General features: G+C 40.3%; 1 protein-coding gene across 23 annotated transcripts in view; it reads left to right on the forward strand.

The window, feature by feature from the left end:
• The first annotated feature begins 24390 nt into the window (after positions 1–24390).
• Positions 24391–25366, forward strand: part of ITGB6 (integrin subunit beta 6) — a 142703-nt gene continuing 141727 nt past the window's right edge. For 4 of the 23 annotated variants that reach the window (XR_016230844.1, XR_016230842.1, XM_089328254.1 and 1 more), the window contains exon 1: positions 24644–24931. The gene's annotated coding sequence lies outside the window, so the exon portion shown is untranslated. Of the gene's footprint in view, positions 24932–25366 lie in introns of all 23 variants that reach the window. The other 19 variants (XR_016230843.1, XR_016230846.1, XR_016230845.1 and 16 more) reach the window with 14 other exon arrangements.

Consider the following 25366-nt stretch of genomic DNA (forward strand, 5'->3'; position numbering starts at 1 on the left):
CATCCCATAGCAGAGTGCCTGGATTTGAGTCCTGGCTTTGCTCCCAATTATAACTTCCTGCTAATGTGCATCTTGGGGTGCATCAAATGATGATTTAGGTAACTGGGGCCTTGCTACCCACATTAAGAGATCTGTGCTGGCCTTGGCCTAGATCAGGCCCTGGCCTTGGTCTAGTCCAGCCCAAGTAATGCATGCATTTAGAGAGTGAACCAGCAGGTCAGAGATCTCCTTTGTCTCTCCTTCTCTCTCTGCCTGTCAAAGAAATAATAAATAATTTTTTAAAGTGTCTTTAACTTTGCTCATGATAGAGAGCTAGAGAGAGGACTGGCAGAATATTGGCTATCAGTCAGAAGCCATCCTCAGGGTCACACACCCTGCATTTGACTGAGGAGGACAAATGGAATTCACCACAGTTAGGCATCCAAAAGCCTACTCAACCCAACACACTTTTTTCCTCATCTGCCCCAGAGACTGCCTTTTTCTAATGCTCACCAAGACTGGTGCGGTGCAAGATGTTTAAATGGGACCACAAAGCTGAGTCTCACAGCAGCAGTTCCCTGAACTGGCATCTCTTGTACAATCTACAAAACCAAGTGCCACTGGCTCGTTCTGACCATTGCTTCTTGCCTTCTATGTTATATTGTTCGTAACCCTACGAGTCGATGAAGTCTGATGTTCAGGTTCAACACAGTGATTCTGTGAGCTGTGTACTCTGCTGGCTCCTGTAGATCATTCTCTTTTCCTCCTACATCTCAGGACATGGCCTTCAGGTGGCATCACACAGACTTGCTGGCCGTCAGCTGTCACGGGGTTTAGGCCCAAGGGAGGTACTGGCAGAGCGGAAGCCAATACCCAGGCTTCTTCTCTATTGGCCTTGGATTGGCTATGTCCCCCTCAGATTCGTGTGTTGAAGTCCTAACCCCCAGTATCTCAGAATGTGATTTGTCTATGAACGTATTTGGAGATAGGCCCTCGAGTAGGTAATTACCCTGAGATCAGTAGATGAAGCCTTAATCCAGTATGGCCCAGTGGCCTTTTAGCAAGAGGGAATTTGGACATAGATACATGGACTGAGGGAAACCAGGTGAAGGCACAGGGAGAAGATGGTAAGTAGACAGACCGCAGAAGAAAACAACTCTGTAGCCATAAAACAGTCCCTCTACAAAGTCACTGCTGCAGACTCCATTCCCTTGTCTTGCAGCCATAGTTCTCCCACCTGGTCACCTCCCTTCCCTTAACCCCTTCAGGCACAGAGACAAGTAGTAAAGGCTGCCTGAATTTACTTACCATCACCGTTGGTTTCCTCTACCTGTACCCATGCTTTGTTAACTGCTTTTATTAGATTTCCTTCAATTACCCTGTCCAAGTGCACCGAGTGTTGCTTGCATGAAGTTGGATACACTCATTTCACTCACAATGTGCCTGAGCTGTGCCTACAGTATATTCCTACTACATAGCTGAAAACCAGAACCACTCCTCAGGTTAGCCCCTTCAACCACATTACTGCATAAGCAGCATTTTCTAGAATTCCCATGCTGTCAAGAGGCTGTTGGATATTTAACCTAGCAGTTTAGCTCCGCAAAAATTTCTGCCCACCAAAGGTGAGAAACATTACATGCTCTTCCCTCCACACCTAGGAGAGATTGTTTCCAGGATGCTGGTGGATACCACAGTATAAGGATACCCCATGCCCTTAAATACAAAGCTGCAATATTTGCATAAACTCTACACATATACCCCTGACTACTTTAGATCATCCTTAGATTACTTAAAAATGCCTCATACAACATAGATGCTATTGAAATAGTTGTTATGCCATATTGCTTAGGGTATAGTGACCAAAAAAAAAAAAAAGCCTGTACATGTTCAGTATAGATACAATTTTTCTCCTAATATTTTCAATCCACAATTGGTTGAAACCATACATGTGGAACCCATTGACAGGGAAGATTGACTATACTAAGAAAGTGACTTCTCTGAAAAAGTAATCCATGCTATGGGGAAAACACTTTGAAGGTTTATACTCAGATTTGTTTCTACCACTGTATAGATTTGCCTATGAAGACACTGATATCTCTAATAAAAACTTGTATGTCTATATTTTTCTGAATGTTTAGAAATATTCCAGATGTGCAAGTTCAGAGCACTTTTGACCATATCTCTGCCTCTCAAGATCTCATCTCTGTCTATGTAGAAACAGTGCTCACCAGACTTTGTTGCCTTCTAACTTTCTCTGGGTTTGGACAATGGGAACCACATTTTGATCAGATTATAACAGCATTTGATAGATGCCAAAGCAGATGGAAACATACCAGTAAGCTTTCAACAGAACCTTTGAATAGATGATGGATGTGACTGAATCATGACTGTGGACAACAATGAGCTTCTTGCACGGTCTCTACAGCACTCTTTTTAGCCATGGCAGTCACTAAAACCAGGTATCAAAATAAAATAAGCTTAGAAGAATTTAAATCATATTGAAAATATTACCACGCTTTTAAAATGACAAATGTGGAATTCATTCCAATATAAAATAAAACCTTAATGGGATAGTAAAAAACAAAAAAAAGTTTGTATCATCAATAAAATCAACAACTTGGGTCTTCTGGGAGTCAAGATGGCAGCTAAGCAAGTGGATCCAGCAACAATGTGAACAGCTATTTGCACACCAAGTCACCTTCACGAGAGCTACAGAAGCCAGGTGAGACACCACGGTGCCTCTTCTTGTTGTAATCACAAGTCACAAAGAAGAAATCAAGTTCAGAAAGTCAGGGCCAGCTCTATGGCACATTGAGTTAAAGCCACCACCTGCAGTGCCAGCATCCCATATGGGTGCTGGTTCGAGTCCCGACTGCTCCTCTTCCGATCCATCTCCCTACTATGGCCTGGAAAAGCAGTGGAAGATGGCCCAAGTCCCTGGGCCCCTGTACCCACATGGGAGACCTGGAAGAAAATCCTGGCTCTTGGCTTTGGACGGGTTCAGCTCTGGCAGTTGTGGCCATTTGGGGAGTGAACCAGCAGATGGAAGACACCTCTCTCTCTCTCTCTATCTCTCTATCTCTATCTCTACCTCTGTCTGTAACTCTTTCAAATAAATCTTTAAAAAAAAAAAAAAAGAGTCAGAAAGTTGCCTGTGTCACCTCTCTCCCAGCTCAAGGGGCACAGTGTGGAAGAAGACACCTCCACTTGGAAGGAGAAGAGCAAACTGAATCCCAGTACCAGGCCCACTGTGAAAAATTCAGTGGGACTGAGCACCCCTGCCCTGGTCCTCAAGCCCATAACTGTGGAGTGAATATTTGCAGCCTCCACAGCCAAGCCGCCTCTGGCACTCTTCCCCCAACTGCAGGTAAAAAACAAATCTCTAGCCACGCAAGAAAAGCGAGGAGAAGGGGCTTTTGTATTTCAGAGCTCAGAGCTCAGTCTATGGTACTTAGCCCCATCACCTGAGGAAGCCCCAAGGCCTCTAGCCCTGGTCAGTACTCACTGGCTGAGCCTCTAGACTTGCCTGGCAGCAGGCAGAAACCTGAGCCCTTGACCAAGGCCAGGGTGGGGTGGGGTGGGGGTGATGTCAGACTCACTTTGGTGAATGTCACTGTTGGCCTCTGGTGAGCTGACCTACCCCCCACCCCTGGGACGTTTCAGGGACCTGTGACCATGGGAACCAGGTTCAATCTGCCCAAGGTTAGTCTGGGAGGCTATATGGCTGACTTTATCATTCTCCTTCAACCTTGGGCAGACAGCAAGGGAACACAGGACTCTATGTTGAAAGCAGTGCTGGCCTGGTAAGGCCTAATTCTGGGCAAATCTTAATGGTTTCCACCCTGAGGCAAGTGCCTGTGGACAGTCTATGGATTTACCCTGTACCAGGCACCTTAGTGAGACCAACTTATTTTGGTGTATAATCACCTCCAGCCTCTGGCAGGCCTAGTGTGCACTCCCAAGATTGCCCAGAGCCGGTGACTATGAGACCCAGGTGTGACCTACCTAGGAGGTTGCCTGATTAGCTGACTCTACTACCCCTCTTACAATCTTGGGCAGACAGCAAGGACTACAGGACTATTTTGGGACCCAGTGCCAGGTTTGCAAAACTGAGCGTCCAGCAGATCCTACTAGTCTCGGTCCCCAGGCCGGAGCAGCAGGCAGAGCCTCCGGACCTGCTTCAGTGCCCAGCAGTCCTTTGGTTCCAGTTGAGCAGTCCTCTACCAGAGCCAACATTACAGGTGGCTGACAGGTGAGTCAGCAAGCAGTAAACCTGCCTCAGCAGCCAAGAGACCATAGCTGGAATGAGCTTTGGTCCTACCCCCAGGCTGCACTGGTCTTGGTGAGGTCTTGGATTTAGATGTGATCTAGCATTATAGCATGGATGGGCACAGGACAGGGAATCTGAGCCTACCTCAGGCCCTGGAAGAGCAGGGACTACTCCTTTTTAGGCACTTTCTCAGGTCATACGGAATAGCACATCAACTGCAGATTTGGAAAAATATTTTATTTTGGGGAGTATTATAAGGCTGAATAAGTAAAAATATGTCAACAAAGGACCTAGGCAAACCACAACTTAGGGTGCTATCTAGTGCCCAAAAAGCAGCCATATCCACAGACTCAGAGAAAACAAAGACTCCCTAGAATTTCCAGAAGGACAACCACAAATGGAGACAAGTTACTGTAACTAATCCTTCCATATGAAACGTTGTACATCATGTATGAAAAACCAACAAGTACCAAGAACTTCCATGGAATCATGACCTCATCTGAAGAGTCAATTAAATGGCCAGAAACTAACTATCAAGAAATGAAAATTCCAAATGCTTGAATGAAGATTTCAAAATAGCTGTCTTAGGGAGACTCAACACAATGCAAGAGAACACAGAGAAATGATTCAATATTCTAAGAGATTTGATAGGGAGATGGATGAAATTAAATCAAATCTAGCAAAAATCCTTCAATGGAAATGTATGCTAAGTAAAACTAAAAATGCAACAGAAAGCATCAAAGTAGAACAGACAAAAAGAGAAGAATCAATAAGCTCTAAGACAGGAGATTTGAAAAATACACAGTTGGAAGAGATAAAATCGAGAGGAATGAAGAACGTTTATAGGAAATATTGGATAGCATGACAAGATCAGTCATTGAGGGTATTAGGATTCAAGAGAGCCTTGAAAATATCAAAGGTATGGAAAACATACTCAGAGATAATGATGGGAAACTTCCCAAACCTAGAGAAAGATACAATTATCTAGGTACAGGAAAGTCAAAGGTCACCAGACAGATGCAACCCAATAAGTCTACCCCAGATATATTATAGTCAAGCTCACCAAGGTTAAAGATAAAAGATTCTCAAAGCTTAAAAAGAAAAGAAGCAAATAATAAATAACACAAAACCACACAGAGAAGTTTGCCTGACTGTAAACTTCTTAGCAGAAATGTTACAGGCCAGGAGAAGGTAGCATCAAACTTTACAGTACTAAAGCAAAGAAAAAGATTGCCAGTCACTGGTGTGTCAGCAAAGCTACCCTTCAGATATAAGGGAACAATAACGACATTCCCAAATAGAAGCTGAGGGAATTTATCACCACCAGACCTGTGTTACAAGAAATGCTAAAAGGAGGTCATCAAACTAAAGGAAAGAGATACTAGCAAATATTGGAAGGTACAAAACTCATTAGGAAGAATAACCATATGAACAAACTCATAATGCTCTAATTCTATAAACATGGCACATAAACCATTTATACCTGAAAGCAAAAAAAAAATCATAATCACCACTAAAATGCTAAAAAAAAAGGCAATAATGAAAGAGGTCAACTGTGACATCCAAAAATTGGAAATTTAAGGAAGAATACAGCACTATTGTAGGGTTTTTGTTAAAGACTCATCTCTGCTTTTTGTTGGTCTCTTATCTTAATAATCAATAAGTTGTTACCTTTTTCAGATAGCTTGTTATAGCCAAAGAAGTTTTTGTAAGCTCCATGGTAACTATAATGCAAGAACCTTTAACAGACTACCAAAAATAAGCAAGAAATCAAAGTATACCACTGGAGAAAATCACTTAACCACAATGAAGATTGTAAAACAAGGGGGAGGGCCATTATTGCACTGCAGTGGGTTCAGCCACTGCCTACAATGCCAGCATCACATAGGAGCATCATTCAAGTCCCAGCTGCTCCACTTCAATCCCACTCCGAGCTAATATGCCTGGGAAACAAGTAGAAGATGGCCCAAGTGCTTTGGTTCCTGCCACCAGTGTGGCAGACAGGATGGAATTCCTGGCTCTTGGCTTCAGACTGGCCCAATCCTGGCCATTGTAGCCATCTGGGAAATGAACGAGAGGATGGAAGTCTCCCTCTGTGTTTGTCTCCCCCCTCCCCCGCCCTCCATAACTCTGCCTTTCAAATCAATAAAATCTTCAAAGAAAGAGGGAGAAAGAAAGAAACAAGAAAATATAAAACAAATATCAAAATGTTAGCAGTAAGAACTTACCTATTTTCAGCTACTGTGGAAGACAGTATGGAGATACCTCAGAAAGCTGAATATAGATCTACCATATGGCCCAGCCATACCACTCCTGGGAATTACCCAAAGGAAATCAAATCAGCATATGAAAAGGGTGATCTGTATCACCATGTTCACTGCGGCTCAATTTACAATAGCTAAGCTATAGAATCAACCCAGATGTCCATCAACTAAAGCCTGGATAAAGAAATGTATACATATGTACACTACGGAATACTATACAGTTGTTAAAAAAAATCCTGTCATTTGCAACAAAATGGATGCAACTGGAAACCATTATAGTTAGTGAAATAAGCCAGTCCCCAAAAGACAAATACCATATAGTCTCTCTGCTTTGTGCTAACTAATAGAGTACCTAAAAGGCAATCTACAGGCACAAAACTGACACTTTGAGATGTGATGATTTTGAATAGCCCTTGTCTTCACTGTTAAGGAACAAAGGATTTTTTGTCTGTTTAAAAACAAAAAAAACTTACCTATTGATAAGTACCCTATTAAAAGACAGAGTCACTGAATGGATTAAAAAACAGGATCCAAGTATATGCTTTAAAAAAAAAAAGAAAAGAAAAGAAACTCACTTCACCTCTAAGGATACATATAGACTGAAAGTAAAAGTATGTAATGAGGGTGCTGTGGCGTAGCGGGTAGAGCACCACCTGCAGTGCCAACATCCCATATGGGCACCAGTTTGAGTCTCCACTTCCAATCCAGCTCTCAGCTATGGCCTGGGAAAGCAGTAGAAGATGGCTCAAGTGTTTGGGCCCTTGCACCTGAGTGAGAGACTCGCAAGAAACTCCAGGCTCTTGGCTGTGGATCAACTCAGCTCCAGCCATTGCAGCCATTTGAAGAGTGACCCAGCGGATGGAAGACCCCTCTCTCTTTCTCTCTCTCTCACTCTCTCTCTGCCTCTGCCTCTCTGTAACTCTGTCTTTCAAACAAATAAATATATCTTTAAAAAAATTTTAAAAAGTATGTAATGAGATATTTCAAGCAAATGGAACCCAAAGAAAGCAGGAGCAGCCATACTTCTGATGAAATATATTTTAAATCAAAAGTAGTAAAAAGAGATCAGAAAGATCATTATATAATAATGAAGGGCAATGGGTCCCTTTGTATATTTCTGGAGCAAGAGGAAATAACACAAATATAAATGCACACAATATTGGAGTATCCAAATACATAAAGCAAATATTAATAGACATAAAGGGAGAGAAACTAATACAAAAATAGTAAGGGACTTTAGAATCCCACTCCCAGAAATGGACAGAAAATTAACAAAGAAATAGCAGAGTTAAATTTTAACCTACATCAGTTAGACCAAACAGAAATCTACAGAACTTTCCATCCAATAGTTGTAGAAAATACATTCTTCAACAGCATAGGGAACATTTTCCAAGCTACATCTATATGATACATCACAAAACAAGTCTCAACATATATAAAATAATTGAAATTATTTTGAGCATCTTTTCAGAACACAATGCAGTAAAACTAGAAATGAGAAAAACGTTTAAACTTCATAAAACATGAAATTCACTCCCCAAATGGCAGCCATGGCCGGCGCGCTGTGTCAATCCAAAGCCAGGAGCCAGATGCTTCTTCCTGGTCTCCCAGGCGGGTGCAGGGCCCAAGGACCTGGGCCATCCTCCACTGCCTTCCTGGGCCACCTCTCTGCTATGGCCTGGGAAAGCAGTAGAATATGGTATAAGTCTTTGGGCCCCTGCACCCATGTGGAGACTCCTGGATCCTGGCTTCAGATCGGTGCACCTCTGGCCGTTGCAGCCAACTGGGGAGTGAACCAGCAGATGGAAGACCACTCTTTCTGCCTCTGCCTCTGCCTCTGCCTCTCTGTAACTCTTTCAAATAAATAGATATTTTTTTTTAAAAAGATTACTCAAAAACAGAGAAGCAAATACATGAAATAAGGAAATGTATACATGACATGGATGAGAAATTCTGCAAGGATATGGCGATATTGAAGAAAAATCAAACCGAAATATTAGAAATAAAGAATTCAATGTCAAATAAATTTAGTGGAAACCATCATAACAGACTCATTGAGGCAGAAGAAAGAATATTTGAGCTATAAGACAAGTTTTTTGAAATATTTCAGTTATACAAAAAAAGAAGAAAAAATTAGAAAAACTGAAAACAGTATTTGGGAACTTTGGGATATCATCAGATGACCAAATGTATGCATCTGAGGAATTCCTGAAGGAATGACAAAAAAGAATGGCTTAGAAAACTTATTCAGAGAAATAAAAGCAGAAAATTTGCCCAATTTGGAGAAAGATACAGATGTCCAAATACCAGAAGCACAGCAAGCTCCAGATAGGCATGATTGGAAAAGATCTTCACCAGGACACATTATAATCAAACTTTAAAAAGTAAAACATAAAGAAAATATCCTAAAATGTGCAAGAGAGAAATGCCAGATTAAGTGATTTCCAGTTAGAATAACAGATTTCTCAACAGGTACCTTACAGGCCAAGATAACAGAGAGATAAAGTCCAAGACTTAAAAAAAAAATAAAAAATCTTGACACACCAGAATACTTTACCCAGGACAAGCAAAAATTGAAAGATTTGTCACCACCTGGCCAAATCTTACACACTTAAGGATGTGTTACACACAGAAACAGAGAAAGAGAATCAACATCACAAAAGAGTGTGAAGGCAGAAAACCTCCTAGTAATAGCACAAAGGAGGTACAAAATAAACCAAAGGAATATTTACAGAAAAATGGCAGGACCACGTCATTGCTTACCAATAATAACATTCAATGTAAACAGCCTAAACTCTCTAATTAAAAGATATCTGTACGCTGCCTACAAGAAACACACCTTGCTAACAAAGATACTCACAGACTGAAAGTGAAAGGATGGAAAAGGATATTCCATGCAAATGGGAATAAAAAATGGGCAGAAGTAGCTATTCTCATATTAGACAATGTAGACTTTGAAGCAAAAACTGTTGAAAGAGACAAAGAATGACATTATATAATGATTAAAGAATCAATTAAACAGGAAGATGTGACTATAATAAATGTATATGCACCTAATGCTGGGGCACACAGATATTTAAAACAAATATAAATAGATCTAAAGTTAAATAGATCTAATATGCTTAATACTATAACAATGGGGCACTTCAACATCCCACTTTCATCAACCAGACCAAAAATAAATCAAAGAAATAACAGAGATAATCTACCCTATCAACTACATGGAACTAATTGACATCTATAGACCATTTCATCCTACAGCTGCAGAATACATATTCTTTTCATCAGTGCATGTAATATTCTCTAAGACACACCATATACTAAGCTATAAAACAAGACTCAACAAATTCAAAGAACTGAAATCGTACTGTGTATCTTTTCTGACCACAATGGAATGAAGCTGGAAATGAACAGCATAAGAAACTCTAGAAAATATATAAGCACATGGAGACTGAACAGTATGCCCCTGGATGAATAGTGGATCATGAAGAAATCAAAGAGGAAATAAAAAAATCCTTGAAATGAATGAAAATGACAGTACAACACCTCAAAACGTATGGGATGAACCCAAAGCAATATTAAGAGGAAGTTTATAGCAATTAGTTCTCACCTCAAGAAATTGGAAAGGAATCAAATAAATGATCTAACAATGTATCTCAAAGACCTAGAGAAACAAGAACAAACCAAACCTAAAATTAGTAGGAAGAATGATATAATAAAATACAATATTGGATGTTTTAGCAAGAGCAATTAGGGACAACAGAGAAATAAATGGCTTCAAAATTGGGAAGGAAGAAGTCAAATTATCCATGCTTGAGATGATATGATGTTCTACATGTAAAAACTTAAACTAACCACAAAAAAACTATTAGACATGATAAACCAATTCAGGAAAGTTGCAGATTACAAAATAAACATACCAAAAAAAGTACCTTTTGTTATATATCAATGATGAACTCACTGAAAAATAAATTGAGGGAACCCATTCACAGGAGCCACACACACAAAACCAAATCTTTAGGAATAAATTTAACCAAAGAAGGGAAAGATCTCTACAATGAAAATTGTAAAACACTAATGAAATAAATCAAGGACACAAAATATGGAAAGGTATTCCTTGCTCATGGGTTGTTAATATCACTGTATTACTTATACTACCTAAAGCAATCTACATATTCAGTGTGATCCCTATCAAAATACCAATAACAATCTTTACGGAATTAGAGAAAAAAATCCTAAAATCCATATGGAATCACAAAAGATCCAGAAGAGCCCAAGCAATCCTGAGCAAAAAAAAAAAAAAAAAAAAAAAAAATCAACTTGGAAGCAGGAAGCATCACAACACTTGGCTTCAAAGCTTACAACAGGCTATAGTAATTAAAATAGCATGGTATTGGTATAACACATAGAACAATGGACCAGAATAGAATGCCCAGAAATTAACCCACTTACAACCAAGTGATTTTTCCAAAAAGTGCCCAGACCATATTCTGGAAAACAGATAATCCCTTCAATAAATGGTGCTGGCAAAACTGGGTGAATATAAACAGAAGAATGAAATCAGACTTTACCTCTTACCATATACAAAGATCAACCCAAGATGGATCTAAGACCTGATACTATGAAGTTCCTGGAAGAAAATGCAGGGAAATATTTCCAGACATTGGTGTATATGGTGACTTCTTGAATGACTCCTGAAGCACAGGCAACAAAAGCCAAACTAGACAAATGAGATTATATCAAACTCAGAAGCTTCTGCACAGCCAAGGGAACTATCAAGAGTGGAGGAGACATCTGACAGAATGGGTAAAAAAAAATTTCAAGCTACTTCTCTGACAAAGGATTAATAGCCAGAATATATCAGCAACTCAAAAAACTCAGCAGAAAAAAAAAATCCAGTTAATAAATGGGTAAAGGACTTCAATAGACAACTCTCAAAAGAAATGCAAATAGCCAACAAATACATGAAAAAATACTCAACATCACTAGCCGTCAGGGAAACACAAATCAAAACCACAATGAGATTATTGCCTCTCTCCTGTCAGAAAGGCTATTATCCAAAAGACCACGAGTAAATAATGATGGTGAGGATGTGGAAAAGAATTGAAGGGAATGTAAATTAAGCAGCCATTGTACAAAACATTATGGAGATTTCTTTAAAATCTAGAAATAGACTTGCCATGTGTTCCAATAACCCCACTACTGGGTAAATACCCAAACAATGTGAACGCATTGTATCAAAGTGATACCTGCTATAGCAGCACAATTCAAAATAGCCAAAATATAGAATCTACCAAGATGTCCATCATCAGATGAATGGATAAAGAAAATGTGATTATATACACATGTAAAATATATACACACAATATAGAAATATAAATATATTTTATATAAATATATATATACTCCATCCATTCCATATTCAGCTATTAAAAAAAGAAAATTCTATCATTTGCTTTAAAATGGTTGCAACTGGAAGACATTATGATGAGTGAAGTAAGCTGGATACAGAAAGACAGGGGCAGGTGTTGTGACTTAGCAGGTTAAGTCTTCACCTGTGATGCCGGCATCCCATATGGGCGCCAGTTCGAGACCTGGCTGCTCCACATCTGATCCACCTCCCTGCTAATGTGCCTGGAAAAGCAGCAGCACATGGCCCAAGTGCTTGGGCCCCTGCACCCATGTGGAAAACCTGGAAGAGGCTCCAGATTCCTGGCTTCTGCCCATCCTAACCCTGGACGTTGTGGACATTTAGGGAGTGAACCAACAGATGAAAATAGATCTCTCTTCCTCTTCTTCCTCCTCTTCTCTGTAACTCTCCCTTTAAAATAAATAAATCTTTTTTTAAAAAAGAAAATTGATTTGAAGTCAGACTTACACAGAGAGAGAAGTAGAAGCAGAGAGAGAAAGAGAGAGAGAGGTCTTCCGTCCACTGGTTTACTCCCCAAATGGCCCCAACTGCCAGAGTTGCGCTGATCTGAAGCCAGGAGACAGGGGCTTCCTCCAGGTCTCCCATGTGGGTGCAGTGGCTCAAGGATTTGAGCCATCTTCCACTGCCTTCCCAGGCCACAGCAGAGAGCAGGATTGGAAATGAAGCAGCCAGGACCAGAACTGGCGCCCATATGGTATGCCGGCACTGCAGGAGACAGCTTTACTTGTTACACCACAGCACTGGCCCCTAAAATAATTTAAAAAAAAATAAACACTACATGTTGTCCCTTAAATGTGAGAACTAATATTTTTAAAACCAAAACACAAATGAAAAATTCTTATATGTAGCAATTTTGCTGCAAATATGGTATCCTGTCAAGCTTTGTTTTAAATTTTTGCCAAATTGTTAAGAATGATATTCTATTATATTACAGTTTTAGCAAAGAAAAGAAGTCAGTAACCACATTAAAAATAGTCAGTAGATCTAAACAGATGTTTCTCAAAGGAGGGCATAGAAATGACCACCAAGTACATGAAAAATGTTCAACATCACTAATCATCTGGGAAATGCAAATCAAAACCTCAATGATATATCAGCTCACTCCAGTAAGGTTGGCAATTATCAAAAAGGCAAAAGGTAATAAGTGTTGGTGAGAAAGTGAAGAAAAGCAGACCCTTATACACTATTGATAGGGATGAAAATTGGTACAGGCATTGTAAAAAGCAGTATAGAGGCTGCTCAAGTAACTAAAAATAGAACTTCCATTTGCTCTAGCAATCCTTCCGCTGGGTGTACATCTAAGGGAAATGAAATCTAAAGGATATCTGCACCCTCACGTGTATTACAGCACTATTCACAGTATTCAACAAATGTAAGCCACCTAAGTGTCCATCCACCAATGAATAAAGAAAATGTGGTACCTATACATAATGGAATATTGCTCAGCCATAAAAAAGCTTGAAATTTTGTTATTTGCAACAACAAATGGATGGAAAATCACTGTGTTAAATGACATAAGCTAACCACAGAAAGACAATATTGCATGATCTCACTCATACGTGGAGTCTAAAATATAAGTGATCCCATAAAAGTTGAAAATAGAGAAGTGGTTACCAAAGGCTTGAGAGGGGAGTTGGGGGAGGAAGGAATAAATGCTTCACTGATGGGTTCTAGGCGATAGCTCGATAAGAGTAAGTTCTGGGGTTCTGTTGCACAGTAGGGTGACTATAATGCTAATATACTGTACATGTCTCTATTTTAAAAAATACAACAAAGGGTTTTGGGTGTTTTCATAATAAAGAGATATTTAATGCCTAAAAGTACAAATATATTTACCTTGATATATTATAACAATATGTACATACAATGAAACACCACATAATACCCAAAAATAGGCACCATTTTCCATATCTGTTAATATTTTAAAATAAAAAGGAAATGAACTTAATACTATGTCATGTCTACCTTTTACACTTTCTGTACCTTAAATTTTCCTAAAATCAGTTCGGTAGCACATATATATATAATTTACAAGTCAATAGCAAGTATTGGAAGAGTCAAATTAAAATTGGTTACTAGTTTGGATAAGCCTTTCAGAAGGCCTACCTTCTGGTTTTTTTGACAGAGGCTTTTCCAATTCAAACAGAAAAGGCACGAGACATGTCCAAAGTCCAACTAAGGGACACAGTGCCATGCTCTGTACCTCCAAGATCACTCCAGAGTGACAATGAAACCTCATCTATCTCTAAAATAACTCAACAGGTAGCTACTGCTCTGGGAGTTTCTCATCATTTCCACACCTCTTAGAGACCTCAGTCATTGGGTGAAGTGAAAAAAGTTAATCATAGTCTTACAAAAGCCTAGCAAAGCTTTGCCAAGGAACCTCAGAAACATGAGTTAAACTATTGCCTATTGCCCTCCTCAGAATGAGGATAGCACCTAAGACCGCCGTAAAGCTTAGTTCATTTGAGATGCTGTATGGGAGGCCCTTCCTCAACTCTGACATCTCTGATTCAGAGACTCAAGATCAGATAAAGTGTATCCCTAACTTAGGTCAGGTACAAAAGGCTCTGATGGAGTATGCTAATAAAATTCTTCCAGTGTCAGATCCCGAGAGTCATGAGCAGCCTATCTCCCCAGCAGACTTGGTTTTATTAAAGACTTAAAAGGAAGGATCCCCCTCAGATGAACTGCAGCCTAAATGGAAGAGAACCCACCAAATGCTGCTGAACAGGCCTACTCAAGTGAAATTATAGGGCATCCCAGCTGTGTACATTTGTTAAGGATTAGACTTCTACCTCTCGGATCTTTGCAGGTGCACACAGAAGATAAATCTGCCTACTCCTGTGAACCAATCAATCAGAGATCTCAAGTAACTCTTCAAATGGCAAAAAAAAAAAAGGCTGCTGCACTTTACGGCAGACACGTCTCACCTACGTTTTCTTTCAATTCTCTATGGATGCTGCTACTGGTAGGAAGACTCCGTAGTGAGTTCTATTATAATGCTAGAGGATCCTGCTTTGTCACATTAAGTTAATTTTAAAACCTTGAACATGACTTAGGGTAACCAGGCATGTGCCTCAGATCAACTTTTATAAGTACCCAAGTCTGTGGATACTCTATCTAAGGTAGTTATAGACTACCAACAGGCCTTAGAATACATACTGATAGGGATTGGCACTGTGGCATAGGGGACTAATACTCCGCCTGTGGCATCAGCATCCCATATGGGCACCAGTTCTAGTCTCAGTTGCTCCTCTTCTGATCCAGCTCTCTGTTACAGACTGAGAAAGCAGAAAAAGATGACCCAAGTGCTTGGGTCCCTGCACCCATGTAGGAGACCCAGAAGAAGAACATGGCTCCCTGCTTTGAATCTACCTAGCTCCGGCCGTTGTGGCCATTTGGGGAGTGAACCAGTGGAAGGGAGATCTTTCTCTCTGTGTCTACCTCTCTCTGTAACTCTATCTCTCAAATAAATAAAAAAAATCTTTAAAAATGCACACATACTGATAGAGCAAGGAGGTGCATATGCACTGATTAGTGGAAGCTGTCACCTTTAACAGTAGTATGTTCGCTGACAGAGACATTAAAAAATCTCTACACTCAGCCTAGATGCTTTACCATCTGCACAGAGTTAGTCTGTCAATACCTACTATTTAGGAAACAATAAAATATATTCGTCTCTTCTTAAAGGGCACTCCACTTGCCATTTTTTTTTCTAATTTTGTTCATAGTGATCCATTAACTTGTCTGTTTCAGAATCCAACGATTTCTCAAAGTAATGATGACTATGAGGGAGACAAAGCCATTGGCAGTGACAGAGAATTCTTTGGCTCAGAAGTCAGATCTGCTAGATGAGATAGGAAGATTTCCAAACCCAGAGCAGGAAGGGTCTATGCCTCTGATCAACAAGAAGTAGATACAGAAGACATGATGAGTCTGTGTCCTTCAGCACTCCCTTAAGGTTAAGGGTTGGATAAAAGCCCAAGACTGGATGACTTCACTGCTGAATTCTACCAGACTTTTAAAGAACTAATTCTAATTCTTCTGAAGATATTCAAATTAATTCATAGGGAGGGAAGCCTCCCAAAATCCTCATATGAGGCCAACATCACCTTAATTTCTAAACCTGAAAAAAGACACACCCAGACCAAGTGGGATTTATATGTAGGATATTTATACGTAAGGATATTACAATATACACAAATCAATAAATGCAATACATCACATTAATAAAAGAAAGAATAAAAACTGTATGATTATCTCAATAGATGAACAAAAAGCATTTGATAAAATACAGCATCCTTTAATGAGGAAAACCTTAAGCCAATTGGGTCTAGAAGAAACATTCCTCAACACAATCAAGGCAATTTATGGCAAACCCATAGTCAGCATCTTTTTGAATGGGAAAAAGTTGGAAGCATATCCACTAAGATCTGGAACAAGACAAGGATGCCCACTTTCACCATTGCTGTTGAATAGGGTCCTGGAAGTTTTAGTCAGAGCCATTAGGCAAGAAAAAGAAATCAAAGGGATACATATTGAGAAGGAGGAAGTCAAATTATCCCTATTTGCAGAAGGCATGATTCTATATATAGGGGAGCCAAAAGACTGCACCAAGAGACTGTTGGAGCTCACAGAAGAGTTTAGTAAAGTGGCAGGATATAAAATCAACACACAAAAATCAACAGCCTTTGTATACACAGATAATTTCATGGTTGGAAAAGAACTTCTAAGATCAATCCAATTCACAATACCTGCAGAAAAAATTAAATACCTTGGAATACGTTTACCCAAGGTGCTGAAAGATCTCTATGATGAAAATTACAAAACATTAAACAAAGAAATAGAAAAGACACAAAAAATGGAAAAATCTTCCATGCTCATGGATTGAAGAATTACTATCATTAGAATGTTCATACTACCGAAAGCAATTTACAGATTCAATGTGATCCCAAAATACCAATGGCATTCTTCTCAGATCCAGAAAAAACAACACTGAAATTCATATGCAAACACAAGAGACCCCAAATAGCTAAAGCAATCTTATACAACAAAAACAAAGCCAGAGCTATCACAATACCAGATTTAAAGACATACTACTGGACTTTATAATAAAAACAGCCTAGTACTGACACAAAAATAGACACACAGACCAACAGAAAAGAATAGAAATCCCAGAAATCAATCTATGCATCTATAAACAACTAATTTGACACATGAGCTAAACTCAATCCCTGGAGCAAGGACAGTCTCTTCAAAAAATGGTGCTGGGAAAATTAGATTTCTGCATGCAAAAGTATGAAACAAGACCCCTACCTTACACATTATGCAAAAATCAATGCAAAAATGGATCAAGGATCTGAATCTACAACCTGATACCATCAAATTACTAGAGAAGAACATCGGGAAAACTCTGCAAGATATTGGCATAGGCAAAGAGTTCTTGGAAAAGGCCCCAGAGGCACAGGCAATCAAAGCCAAAATTGACAAGTGAGATTAGATTAAGTTGAGAAGCTTTCACACTGCAAAAGAAACACATAGCAAAGTGAAGAGGCAACCAAGAGAATGGGAGAAAATATTTGCAAAGTATGAAACTGATAAAGGATTAATATCCAGAATCTGTAAGGAGCTCAAGAAACTCAACAACAACCAACAATCCAGTTAAGAAATGAGCAAAGGACTTGAATTTTCAAAAGAGGAAATTCAAATGGCCAACAGACACATGAAAAAAAATTTTCAGGATCACTAACCATCGGGGAAGTACAAATCAAAACTATAATGAGGTTTTCCCTCACTCCAGTTAACACAGCTCTCATACAGAAATCAACAAACAATAAATGCTGCTGAAGATGTGGGGGAAAAGTCACCCTAATCTACTGATGGTAGGAATGTAAACTAGTAGAACCATGGTGGAAGCCAGAATGGAGATACCTCGGAAAGCTGAAAATAGATATACGATATGACCCACAAATCCTACTCCTGTGAATTTCCCCAAGGAAAATGAAATCAGCATGTGAAAGAGTGATCTGTACCCCCATGTTTACTGCAGCTCAATTCACATATCTAAGATATGGAATTAACCCAGATTCCATCCACTGATAACTAAAGAAATTATGGGATATATTCACTGTGGAATACTACTAAGCCATAAAAAAAGAATGAAATCCTGTCTTCTGCAACAAAATGGATGCAAGTGGAAACCATTATACTTAGTGAAACAAGCCAGTCTCAAAAAAGAGAATACCACAGTTTTCCTTGATCTATGGTAACTAACAAAGTACCAAAAATGTAGTGTATAGGAGTGAAATTGACATTTTGAGCTCCAATGATTGTGTGCAGTCTTTGTCTCTACTGTTACGGAACAGCGTTTGTTTCTTCTTACTATTTATTGAACTCTTTATTTAGTTTAGGGTTAATTCTATGAGTATAAAGTAAACTCAAAGTTTATCAATGTAAAAATTGAAAGACTAGAACAGGCAATAGGAGGAAAGTTAGGAGCATGGACAGGAGCAGAATAGAATGGAAGGCATCACTATGTTTCTAAATCTATATACATGAAATTTGTATATTTTTAATAAAATTTGAAAAAAATCCAGATGCTCAGAATCTTTATATATATATATATACACACATACTTGTGTGTATATACATATACTTTATAATATATATATATATATACTTTTATACTTGGAAATCTCTAAAGGAGATTGATATGGGATAAGGTAGGTAGTTAAATTAGGGCCACGAGCTGGAAGCCACACCTCCCCCACCTTACATAATCCTATCAGCCTACTTGTCAAATGACCCCTTTCCCAGGATGCACTGCCCCTCACCTGGGCCCTGAGGGTGGTATCACATAACCGCTCCCCTTTCCAGCCTCATCCTATGCTGACACCCGGGAGTTGCTTTCTCCCTTTCTCTGCACATGAGCATGAAACAGGGTGCCGCAGCATCATCTCTGCAGTTTCCACCCCCTACTTCCTGGCCCACTCAGTTTCTGAACAATGCCCACATACGTGTGTGTGGTGTGCAGTTTGTTCTTTTTTTTAATTCTTTTTTTTTTTTTTAACTTTTATTTAGTAAATATAAATTTCCAAAGTACAGCTTATGGATTACAATGCCCCCCCCATAACTTCCCTCCCACTCGCACCCCTCCCATCTCCTGCTCCCTCTCCCATTCATTCGTGGTGTGCGTTTTCTTCATCTTTTCAGTAAAGTTTTTCACTGTGTGCATCATGAAAACCAACCAACCACAGAGCACTAAACTATAAGGGGCCCCATGGCGCCCAGAATCGTAGAGATTCAGATTCACAAATTCTACCGTGTTTAAACTGACTTAAAGTAAGCACAGGCAGGAGGTCAAGTAGGACAGGCTAGCACCACGCAGTCTTCCCACATCAGCCACAGCACTGCATTCGCTTGGTTGAGGCGCAACTCCAAAGCAAGTTTTGGAAATATTTGGAATGTAGTAGAGCTAAGAGACCTCCCACAAGTAAAAACCCAAAGGAAAGCCTTCCAAAGACAACAGAGGGCAAGCGGGGTGGGGGGTGGGGGTTCAACTCTTCCGTGGCTCCACATCCTGGCCAGCGCTGGGCTGGGCGGTACAGCCACATTATCCCATGCTGCTCCCGAGTATCACATGGGAATGAATGTGATCACAGCACGCAGGATTTGGAAGTGACAGAAAACACTCTAGTCACATCAGACAGAACAGCCATTCGAACCAGAAGGGGGAGGAGGGTGGAATATCCCTGTGAGTTTAATTGTTCACGTCTTTTGTCTAATGTCCCCAGCAAAACAAGAGCCCAGCTCTAGGCAGAGCTCTGGATGATACACTTATGTATTGTCTGGTCTTTCAGGCGAGTGGTCATGAAAATATGTTGGTGCGGAGAGGCGATGTCACTACATAGCTTTAAAGTCATAGCTGCCTCTAAACACTGGCTACTAAACAAGGGACCTGTGGAATGCTCAGTTCTCTGCTTCTCTGCAGAAGTGTCTGGCTGCCTCCAGCTTTTCTCCTTAAAGGCAAGGTGAACCCAAATCACCGCCTCAGCACTGCAGGACGCACCAAAGCCATCCCCTCTCTCTATAAAAGCCTCTGGCAGAGATGGCCCAAAGATTTGAAACCAGCCCCCTTCGCCATTGTCTGGAAGTAACTGGGTGATATTAACAACACATTCTTTCTGCTAGACACACTCAGAATCCTATCTTTGAAAACTAAACACTGGCGATTGGTTGCTTTGTTTTTTATGTCTGTTTTGGGTTGGGGGGTGATTATGTAATGAGATTTTATAATCCGGGCCAGCATACCCAGCCCTGGGCTCTATCAATCCCCATCATTCCGCCTACTGCTCAGTTCCCAATGGACCTCCTAAGCACCAACATCCCCCAGCTGCATGGAAGCACCAAGGGCTCTGCCCCAAAGTCACTCCCGGTGGAGCTGATGCTGGCAGAACCTGCCACTTGATGACTGTGGCCTCCAAACTGTGGTCTCCTTCTTTGGCTTCCTACAAAGTGGGCACATGGCCCCCAGTCATTTTCCCAAGATGACCTTCCACATGGTCAAGTGACAAACATGGAAGCATTTGTCACTTATTCCACACACCCTGCTCTAGGCTGCTGTAAAACCAGTCTGCCTTCTCGCTGCAAGGAATGACGCACACACATTTAATCCATTGAGTTCTTTGAAAAATGAGGGTGACGCCTTGATTTACTGTGGTTTGCCTACCCTACTCTATAATGCCAACAGATTATTGGACCTGGTGGCAGCCTTGTCCATCATGTTTTATTGCTGGGGCCATTCCTGTCCTGGCTGGGGAGCTAAGAGTGGAATTTTAACTATGAATTCCCTCATGTTTAATAGGCTCAAGTCAAAAGGCCAGGTTCTGCCTTCAGATACGCATGAACAACTTCCAACTGGAGCTACCCATGTGTATCTGAGTTTAGTTAAAATGCTCCAACACCCAGGCACTACTAAATCACATGCCTTTTTCCTTTTTAAATCTTTTTACTGTACATGTGGGAGGGGGAAACAGCATGTGTTCATTAATCAAAATTATTCACTCTTTTTATAGAAATGTTTGATTTTTAAGGGAATGAAGCCATTTAGACAATTTAATCTCCAGTTCTTCTCGGCCATTCCAGCTTTATACAGACCAACCACCGAGCCTCTCCAAGCTTATCTTGAAGGGCTCATTAGCCTCGACCCATCCTGCACAGGGGGACAGCTCTGGAAGAGAGGAACATATGACAAGCCTGGACTCAGAAGAAGCAAGGGCAAATTCCAGCTCTGATAATAACTGTAGTCATTTCATCCTCCCTAGTATCTATTCATCTGTAAACCGTTGACTCGGGAAAGTTATTGCATGAATCAAATAAATCACAAGTGTTAACTTTCTTTTCCAAGATAGTTTGTCTACTGTCCAAGTAAAAATGCAAACAAACAGAAACCCAAAATGATGGAGACAGAATGGAGCAACCTACAAACAATGGTAGTGGGAGTATAAAATGGTTCAAGTTCTTTGGAAAGCATTTGCAATGAATGTTGATAATATTGAGCCTTTAAAATTGTGCTCTTTGATCCATCAAGTCCACATACGAAAATCTGCTATAGGAAATAAAATAAGGGGGAAATCATTAAATGTAAAGATTTTTTCGTAACACTTTCATTGTGGAAAATAAGTGGAAAAAAACATAAATGTTAAGTAAACAAGGGAATATTTATACATGCCATTATATTCCCTTAACAGAATGACAGCTTAAATTATTATGTTAAATGAATAAGAATTGGGGCCGACGCTGTGCCACAGAGGGTTAAAGCCCCAGCCTGCAGTGCCGGCATCCCATATGGGCACCAGTTCAAATCCTGGCTGCTCTACTTCCAATCCAACTCCCTGTTACATGCCTCAGAAAGCAGCAGAGGATGGCCCAAGTGCTTGGGTCCCTGCACTCATGTGGGAGACACAAAAACTCCTCAATCCTGGCTTTGGCCTTGCCCAGCCCCAGTCATTGTAGCCATTTGGGGAGTGAACCAGCGGATGGAAGATCTTTCTCTCTGTCTGTACCTCTCTGTAACTCTGTCTTTCAAATAAATAAATCTTAAAACAAAAACAAGAATTGAAGCACAATATTCTGTATGATCACATCTTTGCAACAAAACCAACAAAAAAGTATAAGCATTGAAAAGGAATGGGGCCCGGCACTGTGGTGTAGCGGGTACAGCCACAACCTGCAGTGCCAGCATCCCATATGGGTGCCAGTTCGAATCCTAGCTGCTCCACTTACTATCCAGCTCTTAACTATGGCCTGAGAAAGTAGTAGAAGATGGCCCAAGTCCTTGGGCTGCTGCACCCACGTGGGAGACCTAGAAGAAGCTCCTGGCATTGGATCAGCACAGCTTGGGCTTACGGCAGCCATCTGGGGAGTGAACCAAGAGATGGAAGGCCTCTCTCTCTGCCTCTGTCTCTGCCTCTCTGTAACTCTGCCTTTCAAATAAATAAATATTTTTAAAAAAGAAAAATAATGGGAGGAAATAGAGGAAAATCTTCAACAATACTTGATTGAGGAAAACCAGAAGATGCTTCGGGTAGAAGCAGTCTATGAACTTTTGCCCCCTTTGAAAGTATAATACTATATACATTGGAGGCACTCAGTGTATACTAAATGACTCCTTATGAAGTGTTTTGCCTTTTTTCCTAATTAGCTAGGATAACCTCCCCAACTCACTTTCCAATTGATCAAAGCTTTACCCGAATTACCTCTGCAAAATAGTTTTGAAATATTTTTCCAGTGGTTTTACCTTATTTTTCCATCCAGTTATCTAAGATCATATTTAGGGTAGCACATTTGGCATTTGGTCAAATAGCAAAAGCTTGGGTTTAACCATTGAATGTTTCAAGGCCCAACATCAAAGGCATTTTCTAACACTGCTCCCTACATACAGCATGGCCTATGTCATTTGATCCTCAAGAATGCAGAGCAGCGGATGAGGACTATGCGTGGTTGGAGAGCCAATGTATATATTTCCATCAACAGGACAATGGGTGCACGCCAAACAAGCAAGTGGTGGTCGTTCCCAGAGTAGACAGCCATTTTCAGGGAAAGCTCATGGGCCTATTGAATTTTAAATAAGGAGAGGGCTACAATAAATAAACTCATTAACTTACAAGTAGAACAAAGCACACAAAACAGGCAACCACTTGAATATTTGGTTTTCTCATTCATTGGATGTAATCTTTACTGCCTTCATATGAAAGCAACTGCAGTTGTTTTATTTTGTGAAAATATTGTGAAATATCATTTTTCACTTCTAGCATGTCCTACAGTCCTCTCCATGGCTCACTTAGGAAGGGGACATTGTACTCAGCACACAGCGGAGTCATCCACCAGCAAAACGAAGAGACTGTGCCAGGGCAACCCACATAAGGATAGAATCTTACAGGGAGGCCTAATATCTCTACGGCAGAAATTAACTCAGTGCTTGAATTTCACATGGAAACATTTCTTCACATCTGAGTTCACTTAAGGAGCAAAAGGCCAAGCATGCACCTCAATTACAGGAAAATTAAAAGCTCCGTGAAAGCTCATGAAATCAAAGGTTAGAAATGAAAAGCAGTTTTAAAGTCTAATACCCCACAATGCACGCAAATACACTTGCCCTTTTCATAGATGAAGAGATGGTTCAGAGAGGTTCAGAAATTTTCCAAGATCACACAGCCAGTAAATGCTACAGCCAGAATTCAAACCCAGGTATCTTGGTTCTTTGTTGTTCCTGCCTCAATACCCACCAGACACTACAGGGCTTGCAAGCTGCCAAACCTTGATTGGTTCTGTTCATCAGATGTCCAATAAACAATGGGACATGATGGAAAAGGCTTTGGATTACATGGGAGTTTAAATTCTGATGTGGTCACTCATTACTGTGCAATCTTGGACAAGTGAACTGTTGTCCCTAAATCTCAGGTCCACCTAAGATACAAACAATATAAACTCCACCTTGTGGTATGGTGGTGATGAGACAATGTTTGTCTAGCACTGAGCAGGAGAGGGCCACATCTTAGGAACTCAGTGAACAGTATCCATCCTTACTATCACACCACTGCCTTGAAGGCAGACCAAAATTTCTGAACTTTCACCCTCAATCGGAAACAGCACGGTCCAAACAATTCATCCTTGACAGACGCTGAATGGATCCACCTCTTCTCAGCTCTGCACAGTTGGAAAAAGTCTAATTCTACCTGGACCATTTAACACTTGGCACCATTTTTAATACTAATCTCATCAGTTGTTGTTTTCAGTTTCTAGTTCACACAAACATGCCATTTTTAGATGCTAGTGGCTTTAAACCAACACACCCAGTAAAACAGACTCCTCCTGAAGATACAAGGATCCTCCGAAGCAAAGTCAAGATAAACACACCCGGGACACAGCAGTGATTGTTTAGGATTTGATCACTCGCTTGGACATGAACCCAACTGAGAAGTCACCCAATACTATCTGGGGGCATTACTAACTATACGTGCTCACTCTCGCGGCACCCTGCCATCCACGAGGTTTCAATGTCCTTTATGGAATGAACTTGATCCTCCTGTTTCACTTTTGGTCTCTCTCCAGAGAAGTGAAATGCACTGGCATAGTTCTGCCATTTGTCAGCCAGAAGTCTGGCTACACATTTGCTCGTCAATCTAAACCTAACCTATTCTCATACGAGCACTTGGGATTTCCTGTAAGTCAACCAGACGTTCTGTCATTCACCGGCAATATCTCTCCCTAGGACGCTACACCCATGTGCCTTCATGAAATATTTCACTATGCCTGTGGAAGAAATATTCAAATGAATGTGCTTTTTCAGGGATGGTGACACCAGAATGTTTTAAATCCGGTCATTACCACCGCAAGGATAAATGGCATTTCTGCCAAAGACTTGATAACGGGTGCAGTAACACACGTCAGCACTTTCTGAAATTAAAGATTCTGCCCTGAGAGGTGAGTAGTATAATGCATGGCTAATGAGCACAAACTGCAATTTCCGAGCCGAGTGTTTCTTGTCAGTGTCATTGATCGTTTCCAAAGCGTCTGCTTGGGGAAGTTCCCAGTGTCATTTCTACTCTGTAGACATTAATGTCCAGGTGAGTCTGACCCCCAGGTTTGCATAAGGACAGATCATTATTAACCTTTAGCATGCTCTATAGTGATTTTTTTCTACAATCAGTTTCACACATGCTTTTAACAGCTATATTTCAAAAACAAATCAGGTTTAAGGACAGTATTTCATGGAAAAATTAGTAAAATATTTTCATAATCAATTGAATAATCTCTTGTTAAAATTTTAAAGTATTTGTTTCTGATTGTAGCAATTTACTTATTATTTAAAATATTGGTGATGAGACTCTGCCTTTATAAATCTTTTGGCATTTTCCG

The sequence above is a fragment of the Oryctolagus cuniculus genome, chromosome 3, assembly GCF_051225735.1.
Source record: "Oryctolagus cuniculus isolate XC-2025 breed Fujian yellow rabbit chromosome 3, ASM5122573v1, whole genome shotgun sequence".
NCBI lineage: Eukaryota > Metazoa > Chordata > Mammalia > Lagomorpha > Leporidae > Oryctolagus > Oryctolagus cuniculus.